General features: G+C 31.2%; 1 long non-coding RNA gene across 1 annotated transcript; it reads left to right on the top strand.

Moving 5' to 3' along the window:
* The first annotated feature begins 694 nt into the window (after nucleotides 1-694).
* On the top strand, nucleotides 695-5,770 carry LOC111047484. Its single transcript, XR_005573402.1, has 3 exons — nucleotides 695-1,362; nucleotides 2,224-2,328; nucleotides 3,293-5,770. It is a non-coding gene; the product is annotated as an uncharacterized LOC111047484 (long non-coding RNA).
* The last annotated feature ends 2,935 nt before the right edge of the window (nucleotides 5,771-8,705 follow it).

Raw genomic sequence — 8,705 nt, 5'->3', positions numbered from 1 at the left:
GAAATTCGAGTAGTGTGTTTCGAGATCAGATTTTTTTCTACTAATTTCATCAATCAATGCCAATTTCAAGCATTTCTCTCTTTCATGTGATTTAGATTACTTTTTTAATAACTATTTATATATATGATTGTATAAATTTTTATAGAATTATTCCATTATGAAATAAGAAGAGTGGCATATGACTAGGAATAATTATTACTCCGAACTCAAACTCTATTCTAGAGTTAGGTACTTATATTTGAAATTACTTTTTAATGGTATGGATGAATTGAGTTTTATTAAAATAATATTTTCATAGTAGAATACTTAATTGTATATTAATAATTATAGATGTCTTGTTACTCAACTTTATATTCATGTATATGAATACAAAAGAAACGTCAATTACTGCGGAATCGTTAAGTATAGTTTCGTATAAAATTATAACATACTGGTAACAGGCTATAAAAAATATATAGGTATGAAGAAATTTGTTTACTATAATTCTCAGATTAGAAATGCTAGATTATCAATAAATTATATTTTTATCATGAATAAGAATGACACTTTGAATAATGAATATTCAATATCTAGGTATGCATGGGAGATATTTTTGCCTTTTGATGGTAAACTGCCATGAAGTTACAAAAATGTGTCGCAAGTTTGCTAATTTTGGACTAATCTATTTGAAAATCCATAAACTCGTTTATATTATGAAGAGGTGGGTTCATGATTTTTTGTAGAATTTTCACAAGGTTCCTTCTCCCTCCTGATGTGAAAAAACAGATGAGAAGCGAGCGTAAGATTCAAATTTCGCGCGGTTCCTGCCTACTGAGTACTGAAGCACGTCATGAGAATGGAATTTCGCCATTCTATTGGCCGGTTTCGGAAGGGACTCATGTATACAGACTCTATCAAAATTCAATTCATAGTTCATACAAGGCAGCTCCTACACATCAGTTTGAATTCATTATAGCGTTCGGAATCACGGCGCCTGGAGTCTATTATTTACTTAACAAATTCCTTTTAGTCTGGAAGTGGTAAGCTCAAAGCTGGCGGGTTCCAATACTTGTAGTTGGCTAGTTTGCAGTTAGTACTTGAACTGTATGTTAGTGCACGGAGCTTTTCCTTTGTTTTCCCTTTGAATAGTTTTAGTTTTGATCTTTCTTTCGTTCTTTCTCTCTTACGTTCTAGCTTTATAATACGTTCTAGGTACATACATATAGGTCCACATTTTTATTATAAAGCAAGAGGAACATCACCAGCATGTTTCAATTTTCAATGCGAGAACTGTGATGCCATAATGGCAGAAGCCACTTTCTTGTCTACATCTCAAATAATAGAAATTGCACGGGCGTGAAATCTACGTACAGCAGTGATGAGGTGAGTGTATTATAATAAATTCACTTATTACATATAAGTTTATGGAATAAATTGATTTTTTAGTGGATATTCTTAAAATTATAATTTGTAAGATAGGATGAACAAAACGTGATAGATACTGCAATGTAAGTTGCAACCCACACATTTTTAATCACACATTTGAACATTTTTAATCAAGACTAATAAAGTACTATGACCATTCCATGAAAGTAAAAGTTCATTGTGCGAACAAATTGACAATCTTTTTCATATTTATCTCTTCTTATTTTTTTTTAAATTCATACTATTGTTGAATGTAGTCATGCAAACACAATGCAGATTGTTCGCTAAGCCTTTGAAACACCTTCTAATCGAGTAAGTTTTTAATGAATTTCTTGATCACATGATGGAGAATTCTAATGTTTTGGTAGAAGTCATATTGACGATTCAAAAGTGATTTGAGTTATCAATAATTTATCATATATCTGCAGAGCGTTCAATATATCAGTCTAGTAAGAAAGTTCTATTATCTCCACATGTGGCTATCAATCCATCAACTCTCATATAAATTGAATTGTTGATGATGCAAGATTAGTCTTTGAAGAATGGCCAATCACTTTCCATAGAAAGGAGCAGTGGTGCTTTGTGAGGGGCTGAGGCAAAACATAGGGCTCTAGAAGATCCTATACCGTATAGGAAAATTCAGGTACTGAAAAGTGCTCCATTCATTTTGCCGTACAGTTTGTACATTGTACCTTGTCATTTCAGGCACAGTGAAGTCAATATTTGTACTGATATATATTTACATTAGCCTATTGGAGATCAAGAGTGAATAAAATAAGAATTCTATAAATGATTTATGCTGTCTTTTGTGTGTTACAGATTCTGGAATTCCATTGTCTGCAATGTCTACCCCTATAATTGAAGAGCAGATTTGAAGCTGTAGTTTTGCAAAATTTCATGTTCGATGATGATGCTGATGATTATGTGAGTCAAATTGTTTATCAAAATTATTTATGTTTGTAAACTTTTGTTGCTTACAACTTTTTAATGAACTCACTTTCGTTCTTGTCTGTCTGTCTGTAACAGAGATATTCAGTAAAAGCAATTTTCGACACTTTCCTGACTAGCCAGAGACTTGAAACTTCCAGGATGGGTCAGAATCCGATAATAATTCATTCTTTTATCAACATTACTATTGATATAGAATATTTGCAAAAAGTAAAAACAAATCAGAAAAATGTACCTATTGTGTTAACACACTCAGTCGAATTCAAACGACAAGTTGAGATCGGCTAACTTGTTAAATTATTATAGGCCTATATTTTTCTGAATGTCAACATTGTAGAGGCACCTTTATAGACGAGTTAATAGATGGTTAACACTTTTCAATTGTCATTCATTTTTGCATGGATGCATGCATCAGCTTGAATGAGATAAGAATCAGTGAGTATAGAATGTAATATAGGTAATATACATTCTATACTCACTGATAAGAATATCCACTCAAGAGGTGGTATTTTTCATGCAGCACAACCTAATGCTATTTTGTTTTTCTGTCATATTCCACCATGTCCTTCCACCTACTCGTAAGAGACTACTGTTTCTAGATTAGTCACGACCAAATTTAACATTTTTTCCTGTTCTAAATTTTGATTATTGAAATCTTCAAATGGATCAAATTTTGTACTTGAATGTCCGCAGCAATATTTTGAATCTTTTTACCATGATGGAATCGTAGCTTAGGAGTTATATTCACTTTTTGAGCAGGCAATCTCCATGCTTGAGCCGGGCACTAGAGTCGTGCAAACAGAATATTATTGTTTCTAATAGATTAGAACAATCGTTCATGGCTCAAGAGTGAAGAGAGTCTTTTATTAGTATTATTTATTGACAAAAAATTACTATCAAAGTACCATTATTATTGACTATATACTGATTTTCTTTCCAGGAGAATTCTCAATTTCAACAACTTCCGGCCACTTCCTCCTTCAACGATAAACTGTCGGTTCCTGCTGCCTAGAACCATAGATAAAGGATAATATTTATATTTCTTGTCTCTACTAGAACGTTGTGGTCATTTTATAATCACTCCTTCCATTACCGACACACAAGCCAAGGGCTAATGTGGGTATCACACTCCAAAAATAATACTTCGACACTGCAGTATTTCAGCACTTGTTTATAATAAACAATGACGATTTTCTAAGAGAAGAATAGTTTGAAAAAATCCTAGTATAGCATAAAATAACACCAAACATATTTTTTGCAGGCTTCAAATAGATTGAATTAAGTTATTGTCAATGAGAGCATTTATTCAAAGGAGAGGAGCACAGAGGTGCGTGAAGCTACCTCGTTGTGAAGAGCAGACCGTTGGGTGTGTACTTCAGCGACTCGAGTGACAGTTTGTATTGTAGCTCACAGGACTCTAATATTTTGTTATTGACCAAGGAGCTCAGCAAATCTGACAATGAGTGTACTGAGGCTACAGACCGTTAGGTGTGTCTCATAACCCCCCATGGGCAATTCTCCTGACGAATAATGTTGTAGAAATTCACTTAGACCGCGGGACTATATTTTATTATAGAACTATTGGACTATTGTGAATTTCAACATTTCTACATGAAAATAATCTTTCTTCACTTTGAGCCTACAAATTAAAATGAGTTACATATTTAAATTCAAGTGCAATTATATTCTCTTTTCCATAGTTAATGTCTTGTTTAGAATTCACAATAATTTTATTCCACCGAAATATATATTTATATTAATTCTAAACATAAATAAATTTTAATATTCATATATAATATTACTCATAATAACCAATATGAGAGAAATGTAGATTCAATTATATATTTTCAATTCTAAACATCCAAAATCAAAACGGAGTTTTCATCAGTCAAAAGCTTGTCAGTAATCTTGTTTTATTTTTTATAATAATAGTTTACAACATACAATATAATTATGTTAATATTTCAGTCGAAATTCTGAATGTGAATGTGAAACTTGTTGCTTCGTTTTTCAATAGAAGAATACTATCAATTATTATTATTTATAATATTAGAATTATGTATAATAATGATCATTATTGATAAAATCTTGAACATTTTATTGAATAAATTGAAATGAATGGGGTTTATTAAAATTTATTTTCATTGGTGTCAACGTTCTAAAAATTAAGGTGGACCAATAACGGTATTGTCAGTTCCACATAATTTATATTAGCCAAACTTGAAGTTTCAATGCACTAGGGCATCATCTTCAGTGGTATTTTTCTCAAAGAATGATCTAAGATGGTCTCTATCTAAAAGACCACTCACTGAAGATGATGCCTTGAAACTCAAGTTTGGCTCAAATAAATGATGTGAAACGGACAATATCGTTTTTATTCCACCTCAATATGGAAAAATTCCACAATATCTCTGTTCATAGTGTATAAGAGATGTTTTAATGTTTACATGAGTATAATTAATTGTAGATTTAAGTGAAATTTTTAATATTTTTGGCGATTGTGAAGGAAGATTTTTGTTTTGATTTGTATTTTGAAATTAATTAATCTGATAAATTCAAAGTTGTAGAAGATACATTTTTTTGGACTCAAAATAGAGTGTGAATTAAGTTATAATTTTTACAAAACCTCTAGACTATGTATTCCAAATTGAGGTTTAGAGCAGTTTTGGGCGAATGCCTGTTGTTTTTACCTGGATTGTATTTGTACATGAATAAATAAATAAGTTCTAAAAATAGGTCAAGAATTTCATTTTTATAGTTGCATACTGTATTTTTCATACATATTCATGGCATGGCACACTGAATTATTGATTTGTACTTGTGTATTTTACCTAGTCAGAAATATTATATTGACTTCAATCTAATTTGCCAAAGGAAAAATGTATAATGTAATTTTGTCTATTGTCAATCTTATTTTGAATAGATTATTAGACTAGTTGACTACTAAATCAAGTCTTTGTTGCAAAGTGTTTTTCTAAAGTTTGTAAATCTTACAAATTATTGGATTGTAATCCAATACCTATATTTTTGAAATTTATAATTCACTGAGATGAGTTGTCATGAGAAAGTTTTTTAAAAGGCAAATTTATTCATGTCAAATCAAATGTTTTGTTTTTCATTTTTATATTTTATTCATCTTCTTTAATTCCAATATTCGATATTTTATACATCTAGGCCTGAATCTACCATCATTTATTATCTATAGGTCTTAAATTATAATAGGGCAAATTATCTGCAATAAAAAATGCGCAATTCTTGAGAGGTAAAAAATCGTATAAGATTGTGCATTTCGAAAAAAAATGACTAAGGTTGTTGGATAAACTTTTATCATACAACTTGTTTTTTGGCTGATTCATGTGCCTTTCTTGAAATTGCCTTTGTTGTTTGATGACAATAAATTCCATCCACTTATTATTTATCACTTATTGATTGATTTCGTTCCAGTGGTAAGACAAAAATGTGCACGTTAATCCCCTCTATTCCCTAATTTCACTTCTGTTTTGATTTTTACTGTTAGGTTTGCATTTGATTTTCCAACAGTTAGTAACTGGATTCTACATATTTTTGTCTTTTTCAAACCCCTGCCATTTGCTTATCATGTTTAAAATCTAGTTGTTAGATTTATCATCGGAGATGTCTATGATTATTTTCTGCATTTATGTGATCCAGTTTTCACTATCTCTCCATTAAGATAAATCCACGTTTTTGTATTGATGAATAATATTTTTTTGATTGTTCTATGTATTGAGCTAAGATAGGTTCTCAACCAGAAAAAAGATGTTTCCTGTTTAGCTCTATATTGTTGGGCTAGGCATACTCCTGCTTGTTTTATATCATTAAAAAAATGTTCTTTACAAGGCCCATTCAATGCTTTAGAGAGTCTGATGGCGGATGCCGTTATCCTGTTTTATAAAAGCTAATAACGTTTGCATTGGTGTTGAATTCTATACCACTAGATAATATCAGCAGCTTTTTTACAGGAGAGCAGTTTAAAACTTCTTATTTATTTAATCATTCTTATTTATTTTTTCATTCTATTAGAATTGAAAAAAATATACTGGAATTATGTAAATTCAATGCTGAGAAATGTGAATTCATCTACTTCTCTTATAGTCTGAATAAAATAAGACTTGGGCCTCCTCCAGACAAAATAACGGCGTTGACAAATTGCGTGAAATTGCGATTTTATTGAGTTTCCAATTCAACTACAGAATTATATGTAAAATATCATCTCCTATATCACAGCAGGGCTGGAAAGGGTTTAGGGTTGTTGAAGGGTTGAAATCAAATTTAATTTTTCTGTTGTAATTGAAAAAATATCACTTCTCCCAAAACTATGGGATGTCGTATTAGTTGATAACTTTTTTATAGTTTATTTTAAGACAATATTTATCTTGATATATCTAATATATATTTTTATAATTATTATTATCAATAGATAATAACTAATCTTTGCAGTATCCTATAATTAATAAGATTTTCGAGAAGAATAACTGAGAGAATGTTTCCTCTTTTTGAGGTCTAAATCATTCCTATATCTGACCTCGCTTTAGCTATTTTTTAATTAATGATTATGCTATTTAATTACGAACATAGAACATGTTTTTTTGACATGTTAGAAACATTTTGTTTCGGAAAATAAGTGGGTGGTGGAAGTGAGAGAGTTGCTCAGAAATAATTTTTCCAACTATCAACAGTAGTCTAAAGAACGGCTTTTGAACTCTATTTGGACTAAAGCCTCTATTTTGGACTAATTATAATTGGTGTATGGTCTGTTTGGCATTGTATTTTGGCCTACGTATGATGAAGGATAACCATATCTTCGCAAAAACGGCAATATAGTCATAATAGGCAAAAATTGAACAATTCTCTTTGTCATGTTTTTATCAATTATGTATAAACTTTTTTGACGTATGCCAAATAAATAAAAATATTTTTTAAGAGAATAACTTCCACTTATAGAATAATATTATTGCTAAAACTTATTGTGTCTGAAAAATGGTAAATTGGTACTTGTAATCTAATAAGAACAGATAAATAACTTTATTGTATAAGAACATGCCATTTCTGACCAGGGTCAGAATTGTATTGTTCAATGAAATATATACAGGGTCAGAATTGTAGTGTTGCCGGGTCAGAATTGTAGTGAGGGTCAGAATTGGCGTGTTTCCATAACTATATATATATATATATTTACGTTTTTGTGCCTGTTGTAGGTCCAGTAAAATTTCAACTCTTATGTAGTTCCCCGGGACCCCCCATTTTAAATTTGATCAGATAGTCACAAAATGAAACTATTATGTTATACCTGAAGAACTTGACTTGCTGAATGGTTATATTCCACTCAATTTATGATATATTCATCCATAATTAATCTAGATCCTTGTAAAGTTATTCACCTCATGATGGTCCTTTCTAACCTCCAAAGTGCTTATATAATTCTGCTATATAAAATCTACTCCTATGTTGGGTCTTGAGTGATTTGGCGCCAACATTAGAGTTGCATGCAAATTTTATTCCTCAAGAAGGTCCTTCAATATTATAATTGCTGCGTGAAATGTGCTCCTATGTTTGGTCCGCTGAGCTGTGTTGCCAATTCTCATATAGTAAATAAATTTCACTCCTCATGAAGGTCCATCAAACGTTGCCATACTTCGTCTTTGTAATAATGATTCGAGATTTGTTTGAATCAACCAGCGACCGGGTCCGTGAACTTGTATTGCACATAACTCAAAACATTTTGTAGAGCATTGTCAATAAACTAAGATTTTCATGTTGTCAGAATATGTAAAGGAAAAAAATTGTACAAGCACCGTTTTTTTATGCATTTAAAGTTGATTAATAGAGTTGATTTATTTATTTATTTGAGGTTGCATAATAAGTCAAGCATGCTTAATAAATGTAGAAATCTAGGAGATTACCCTGAAACCCCAATGAGCTGTATCAGTTGAAAGGGAATTACCGAATTAAGAGCCATTTGCACAGTCAAAGCTTAAACTGAATTTAATCAGCTGGTGGCTTAAACTCAAAATGTAACACATTATAACAAACGAGACTTGATATGGATTTAATCCAGTTTAAGATGGAATTTTCGTTTAAACTGTCACTGTGCAAATGGCCCTTAGAGAGACAATAACAACTATAGAACAAGTACAGTTTTCACGAAATGAAATTTTTCAAGTTCAAGATGACAGACAAAAAGCATTACATTAGGGAATTTTTGGGGATACAAGGCATGTGTTCAGGAGCTGCAAGCTTCAGTGGGTGGCAAGGTCGGTGGATGCTAATGGTGTGAGCGACCATAAAGGTTTTAAACATCCCTTCTCTTGAGAATATAAAAAATGGGCTGTTAA

Source organism: Nilaparvata lugens, chromosome X (genome assembly GCF_014356525.2).
Source record: "Nilaparvata lugens isolate BPH chromosome X, ASM1435652v1, whole genome shotgun sequence".
NCBI lineage: Eukaryota > Metazoa > Arthropoda > Insecta > Hemiptera > Delphacidae > Nilaparvata > Nilaparvata lugens.
Note: the sequence above shows the minus strand (reverse complement) of the source record. Positions and strands in the feature narration are given on the sequence as shown.